Source organism: Narcine bancroftii, chromosome 12 (assembly GCF_036971445.1).
Source record: "Narcine bancroftii isolate sNarBan1 chromosome 12, sNarBan1.hap1, whole genome shotgun sequence".
Taxonomy (NCBI): domain Eukaryota; kingdom Metazoa; phylum Chordata; class Chondrichthyes; order Torpediniformes; family Narcinidae; genus Narcine; species Narcine bancroftii.
In genome coordinates this window covers 53,590,451-53,597,657 of record NC_091480.1, presented here as the reverse complement: position 1 = coordinate 53,597,657, position 7,207 = coordinate 53,590,451, and positions in this window count along the sequence as shown.

Here is a 7,207-nt window from a genome sequence, read left to right as displayed (position 1 = left end):
TGTCAGAGGAGAGGTGGAGGTAAGTGGAGGTCAGTGGGGAATGGAGGAAAGGGGAGCTCAGGGGGAGATAGAGGAAATGGGAGGTCAGGGAAGAGGTGAGGGAAGAGAAGCTGGGAGGTGGAAGGAAGGGGAGGACAGAGATGAGGAGGAGGGAAACTGAGGTCATTGGGGTGGTGGAAGGAAGGCAAGGTTAGGGGAAACATGGAGGGAAGGGGAGATCAGAGGGGAATTTGGCATCAGGAGGATATGCAGGGAAGGGGAGGTCAAAGGGGAGGTGGAGGGAAGAGGGCAGTGGAGGTGGAATATGGGTGAGGTGGAGTTCGGGGAGGTGGAGGTCAGGAATGTGGACAGAAGCTGAGGTCAGGGGGTGGTTGAAGGAAGGCGAGGATGGGGTAAAATGGAGGGAAGAGGAGATCAGAATGGATGTCAGGTGGAGGTGGAGGGAAGGGGAGGTCTGGGGGCCACAGGATGGAAGGGTAGATCAGAGAAGAGAGGTGGTGGGAAGGGAGTCAAGGGGGTTGTGGAGAGAAGAGGACATCAGAGGGGTGGTGGAGGAAAGGGGAGGTCGAGGGAGAGGTGGAGAGAAGGGGAGGTCAGGGGGAGTTGGAGAAAAGGGGAGTTCAGGGGTGAGGTGTGGGAATGGGTAGTCAGAGGGTGAAGTGAGGGGTGGAGGTCAGAGGCGGAAATGGATGTCAGGGGAGAGGTGGAGGAAGGAAAGGTCAGAAGACAGGTGGAGGGAAGGGGTGGGAAGGGGAGATGGAGGGAATGGAAGTCAAGGGGTGGTGGTTGGAAGGGGAAGTCGGATGGTGGCGGAGTCAGAAGGGTTGGTTGGGGGAAAGTTGTAGTGAGTGGGATGTCAGGGGGAGGTGGATGGAAGGTGAGGTTAGAGGGGGGGTTGAAGGAACGGGGAGTTGAAGAGAAGGTGCGGTCAAAGGGGAGAGGTGGAGGGAAGGGTAGGTCAGGTGAGAGGTGAAGGGGAGGTCAGGGGAGAGGTGGAGGGAAGGAAAGTGCAGAGGATTGATGTGTAGTGAAGGGGAGGTCAAGGGAGGTTGAGGGAAGGGAACAGCAGAGGGGAGAAATGGAGGGAAAGGGAGTTCGTGGTAGAAGTGGAGGGCAGCAGAGGTGAGGGGAGAGTTGGAGGGCAGGTGAGGTCAGGGGTGGTGAAAGGAAGGTGAGGTAGGGGGTAAGATGAAGGGAAGGGGAGATGAGGGGTAGATGGAGTGAATGAGAGGTGGAGGGAAGGGGAAGTCAGGGGAGAGGTAAGGGAAGGGTCGGTTGGGGGAAAGGTGGATGGAAGGGGAAGTTAGGGGGTAGATGGAGGGAAGGAGAGGTTAGAGGAGAGGTAGAGGGAAGTGGTGGACAGAGTGGAGGTGGAGGGGAGGGGAGGTCAGGGGAGAGGCAAAGGAAGGGGAGGTCAGGGAGAGGTGAAGTGAAGGCGAGGTCAGAGGGGGAGGTTTAGGGAAGGGGAGGTCTGGGAGAAGAGGAGGAAAGGGGAGGTTGGGGAGAGGTGAAAGGAAGGGGAGGTGAGGGGGAGGTGGAGGAAAGGGGAATTCGGTGGGAGAGTATGAAGGGAAAGGGAAATCGGTGAGAGGGACAGAGGGAAGGAAGTTCGGGTGGTGGTTGAGGGAAAGGGAAGTCAGGGGGAATTGAAGGGAAGGGGAGGTCAGATTGCAGGTGGAGTGAAGGGGAGGTTAGAGGGAGAGGTGGAGGGATGAGGAGGTGAAGAGAAGGGGAGGTGAGAGGGGAGAGGTGCAGGGAAGGGAAAGTCAGGTGAGAGGTGGAGGGATGGAAAGTGCGGAGGGGTGAGGTATAGGGAAGGGAAGTTCAGGGTAGATGGAGGGAAGGGAATGGCAGAGGGGAGCCGTGGAGGGAAGGGGTGGTCGGGGAGTTGGAGGGGTGGAGGTGGAGGGAAGGGGAGTTTAGAGGGGGAGCTGGGGGCTGGGAAGGTGAAGAGAAGGGGTGAGAGGGTAGGTGCAGGGAAGGGGAGGTATGGGAACAGGTGGAGTGATGGAAAGTGCGGAAGGGAGTAGTGGAGTGCATGAGAGATGGATGGAAGGGAACTGTAGAGGGGAGAGGTGGAGGGAAGGGGCGGTCTGGGAGTTAGAGGGAAGGGAAGGGCAGAGGGGAGAGTTGGAGTGAAGGGGAGGTCAGAGGGGAAAGGTGCAGGGAAGGGGAAGTCAGGGGACACGTGGAGGGATGGAAAGTGCGGAGGGGAGTGGTGGAGGGAAAATGATTTCTGTGGGAAATGGAGGGAAGGGTTGGTCAGAGGGGAGGTGGAGGGAAGGGGAGTTCAGAGTGGAGATGGAGTGAAGGGGAGGTCAGGGGAATAGTAAGGGAAGGGGAGGTTGGGGGAGAGGTGAAGGGAAGGCGAGGTCTGAGGGTGAGGTGTAGGGAAGAGGAGTTCTGGGAAAGGAGGAGGGAAGGAGAGGTGAGGAGGTGGAGGGAAGGGGAAGTCAGATGGAGAGTATGTAGGGAAAGGGATGTCGGAGTGAGAGGCAGAGGGAAGTGAGTTCGGGGGTTGGTGGAAGGAATGGATGGTCAGGAGTGAGAGGTGGAGGGAAAGGAAGTTCAGTGGGTTTGTGGAGGGAAGGGAAAGTCATAGGGGGAGGTGGAGGGAAGGAGAGATCCGGGGGATGATGGGGGAAGGCGACATCAGAGGGGAGGTTGAGGGAAGGGGAGGTAGTGGGACAGCAAGATGGAAGCCTGGATGAACATGGAGAGGTGGAAGGAAGGGGAGGGAAAAGGAGAGATGAAGGGAAGTGGAGGTCAGAGGGGGAGGTGAGGATCAAGGACAATAGGGAGAGGTGGAGGGAAGGGGAGGTCATGGAGGAGGTGGTGGAAAGGGTAACTCAGGGGGGAGGTGGAGGTAAGGGAAGATGAGGTCAGTGGGGTGGTGGAAGGCGAGTTTAGGGGGTTGAGGGAAGGGGAGGTCAGAGGGACAGGTGGAGGGAAGGGGAGGTCAGAGGGGGAGGTGGAAGGAAAGGGAAATCAGGGAATTATGGAGGGAATGGGATTTCAGAGGGGAGAGGTGGAGGGAGTATAGGTTAGGGGATAGGTGGAGGAAATGGGAGATCAGGGGTAGAGGGAGGGAAAAGAAGGTCAAAGTGTGGTGGAGAGAAGGGGAGGTTGGGGAAGAGGTGTAGGGAAGGGGTGGGTGGGGTGGTGGAGGGAAGGGAAGAGTAGAGGTGGAGGCAAAGGGAGGTTGGGGGAGAGATGGAGGGAAGGGGAGATCGGTGGGAGAGTTGGAGGGGAGTTCAGAGGGGAAGTGCAGGTAAGGGGAGGAGAGGTGAAGGGAAGGCAATGTCAGAGGGGGAGGTGTAGGGAAGGGGAGGTCGGGGAGAGATGGAGGGATTGGGAGATGGAGGAGTGAGGGAAAGGGAAGTTGATGTCTGGGAGAGGTGGAGGGAAGGGGAGGTGGAGGGAAGGGAACCTCAGAGGGGAGGTGTAGGGAAGGGGAGGTGAGACAGGAGGTGGTGGGAAGGGGAGGTGGAGGGAAGGGGAGTTCAGAGGAAGTGGAGGGAAGGAGAGGTCATGGGGAGATGGAGGGAAGGGTATGACAGGGGAGGTGGAGGGAAGAGGAGGTTGACGGGAGGTGGAGGGAAGGGGAGGTGGCGGGAAGTTAGAGGGAATGGGAAGATGGGGCAGGTGGATAGAAGGAGAGGTTGTGGAGGTGGAGGGAAGGGGAGCAGGATGAGGTGGAGGGAAGGGAAGGTCAGGGAGAGATGGAGCGATGAGGAGGTTGGGGGTTATTGGAGGGAAGGAGACGTCGTGTGGGTGATGGAGGGAAGTGGAGCTCAGTGGAGAGGGGAGGGGTGGAGAGAGTATAGGTTAGGGGATAGGTGGAGGTAATGGGAGATCAGGGGTAGAGGGAGGGAAAAGAAGGTCAAAGTGTGGTGGAGAGAAGGGGAGCTCAGTGGAGAGGTGGTGGGAAGGGGAGGTCGGGGGATGTGGGGTGAAAGGTAGGTCGGGGTACGTGGAGGGAAGGGGTTTATGGTGGATGTGACGAGAAGGGGAGGTCAGGTGGAATTGGAGGGAAGGAGAGGTTGGGGGAGAGGTGTAGAGAAGGGGTGGTCGAGGGTGGTGGAGGAAAGGGAAGGGCAAAGGGGAGAGTTGGAGGCAAAGGGAGTCTGCGGAGAGGTGGTGGGAAGGGGAGATTGGGGAGAGTTAAATCGAAGGGGAGGTCTGGGGAGAGTTGGAGCGAAGGGCTGGTCGGGGCTAGGTGAAGGAAAGGTGATGTCAGAGGGTGAGGTGTAGCGAAGAGGACATCGGGGAAAGGAGGAGGGAAGGGGAGGTGAGGGGGAGGTGGAGGGAAGGGTGTCGGAGGGAGATTATGGAGGGAAAGGGATGTCCGAGTGAGGGGCAGAGGGAAGGGAGGTCAGGGTGGTGGAGGGAATGGATGTAGGGGAGGTTATGGTGAGCTGTTGGCAAGGGGAAGTAGGAGGGTGAGTATGGAGAGAAGGGGAAGTTGGAGGAACAGTATGGAAGGAAGGGGATGTTGGAATGAGTGGCAGAAGGAAGGGGAATTTGTTGGTGATGCAGGAAAGGGAGGTCAGGTTGAGGTGGAGAGAATTGAAGGTGGAGACAAGGAGTTTAGGGGGTTGTGGAGGGAAGGGGACATCATAGGGGGAGTTGGAGGGAAGGGAAGGGCAGGGGGAGAGGTGGAGGCAAAAGGAAGTCGGGGGAATGTGGCACAAAGGGGAGGTCGGGGGGATGTGGAGGGAAGGGGAGGTCAGGTGGGATATGTAGGGAAGGGTAGGTCAGAGGTGAGAGGTGGAGGTAAGGGCAGGATAGAGGGAAGAGGTGGAGGGAAGGGTATGTCAGGGGAAAAGTGGAGGGAAGGCAAGGGCAGAGGGGAGGTGTAGGGAAGGGGAGGTCAGGGGGATGTGGAGGGAAGGTGAGATCAGTGGGGAGGGGGAGGGAAGGTGAGATCAGTGGGGAGGTGGAGGGAAAGGGAGTTCGTGGGAAAGGTGGAGGGAAGGGGAGGTCGGGGAAGGTGTAGGGAAGGGGAGGTTAGGGAGAGGTGTAGGCAAGGGGAAGTTGGAGGGAGAGTATGGGAGGAAGGGATTTGGAGTGAGTGGCAGAAGGAAGGGGAGTTTGGTTGTGGTAGAGGAGAGGGAGGTCAGGGAGAGGTGGAGAGAAGGGGAGGTAGAGACAATGGGAGTTTAGGGGGTTGTGGAGGGAAGGGGACAACATAGGGGGAGTTGGAATGAAGGAAAGAGCAGAGGGGAGAGGTGGAGGCAAAGGGAAGTCAGGAGGGATGTGGCTCGAAGTGGAGGTCGGGGATGTGGAGGGAAGGGTAGGTCAGGGGAGGTGCCGGGTAGGGGAATTCAGTGGGTGTTAGAGAAAAGGGAAGGGCAGAGGAGAGAGGAGGAGTCAAAGGGAGGTGGGGAGAGGTGGAGGGAAGGGGAGGTCGGGGCAGTTGTACGGAAGGGGAGTTCAGAGGGGAGGTGTTGGGAAGGGGAGGTCAGGGGAGAGGTGGAAGGAAAGGAAGGGCTGAGGGGAGAGATGGAGGGAAGGGGAGGTCTGGGGAGAGTTGGAGGGAAGCAGAGGTTGGGAAAGTTGGAGGGAAGGCGAGGATGGGGCGAAGATGGAAGGAAGGGGAGATCAGAGGGGAAGCGGAGGTCAGGGTGAAATGGAGGGAAGGGGAGGTGTGGAGAGGTAGAGGGAAGGGTAGAGGTGGAGGGAAAAGGAGGTCAAAGTTTAATGGAGAGTAGAGGAGGTTGAAAAAGTGGAGGAAAGGGGAGTTAGGAGGAGTTGGAGGGAAGGGGACGTCAGGGGGGTGGAGGTCGGGGAGATGTGTTGGGAAGAGGTGGTCAGGGGAGAGGTAGATGGAAGATGTGATCGGGTGGTGGTGGAGGGAAGGGAAGGGCAGAGGGGAGAGTTGGAGGTAAGGGCAGAATAGAGGTGTGAAATAGAGGGAAGGGTATGTCAGGGGAGAGGTGGAAGGGAAGGACTGAGGGGAGAGATGGAGGGAAGGGGAGGTTGAGGAGAGGTGGAGGGAAGAGGAGGTTGAGGGAGAGGTGGAGGGAAGGGGAGGTCAGATGGAAGTTGGTGGGAAGGGGAGGAGAGGTAGGGGATGTGGCGGGAAGGGGAGGTGGAGGGAAGGGGAGTTTGGAAGAAGTGGAGGGAAGGAGAGGTCATGGGGTGAAGTGGAGGGAAGGGGAGGTTGGGGAGAAGTAGAGTGAAGGGAAGGGTAGAGGTGGAAGGAAAAGGAGGTTGAAGTGTAATGGAGAGTAGAGGAGGTCGAAAAAGTGGAGGAAAGGGGACGTCAGTGTGGTGGAGGTCGGGGAGATGTGTCAGGAAGTGGTGGCCAGGGGAGAGGTGGATGGAAGATGTGATCGGGTGGTGGTGGTGGAGGGAAGGGAATGGCAGAGGGGAAAGTTAGAGGGAAGGGTAGGTCAGAGGGGAGAGGTGGAGGTAAGGGCAGTATAGAGGTGTGAAATGGAGGGAAGACTATGTAAGGGGAAAGGTGGAGGGAAGGGAAGGGAAGAGGGGAGAGGTGGAAGGAAGGGGAGGTCGTGGAAAGGTAGAGAGAAGGGAAGGTCAGGGGAGAGTTGGAGGGAAGGTGAGGTCGGGGGTTGTGGATGGAAGCTGAGGTTGGGGGGCTGGATGGAAGGAGAGTTCAGAGGGGAAGGGAAGGTCGGGGGATGTGGGGCGAAAGGTAGGTCGGGGAACGTGGAGGGAAGGGGATTATGGTGGATGTGACGAGAAGGGGAGGTCAGGTGGAATTGGAGGGAAGGAGAGGTTGGGGGAGAGGTGTAGGGAAGGGGTGGTCGAGGGTGGTGGAGGGAAGGGAAGGGCAAAGGGGAGAGTTGGAGGCAAAGGGAGGCTGCGGAGAGGTGGTGGGAAGGGGAGATTGGGGAGAGTTAAATCGAAGAGGAGGTCTGGGGAGAGTTGGAGCGAAGAGCTGGTCGGGGCTAGGTGAAGGAAAGGCGATGTCAGAGGGTGAGGTGTAGCGAAGAGGACATCGGGGAAAGGAGGAGGGAAGGGGAGGTGAGGGGGAGGTGGAGGGAAGGGTGTCGGAGGGAGATTATGGAGGGAAAGGGATGTCAGAGTGAGGGGCAGAGGGAAGGGAGGTCAGGGTGGTGGAGGGAATGGATGGTCAGGGGAGAGGTGGAGGGAAGGGGAGATCAGGGTGTTTGTGGAGGGAAGGTGAAGTCGTAGGGGGAGGTGGAGGGAAGGGGAGGTCCGTGGGTAATGGAGGGAA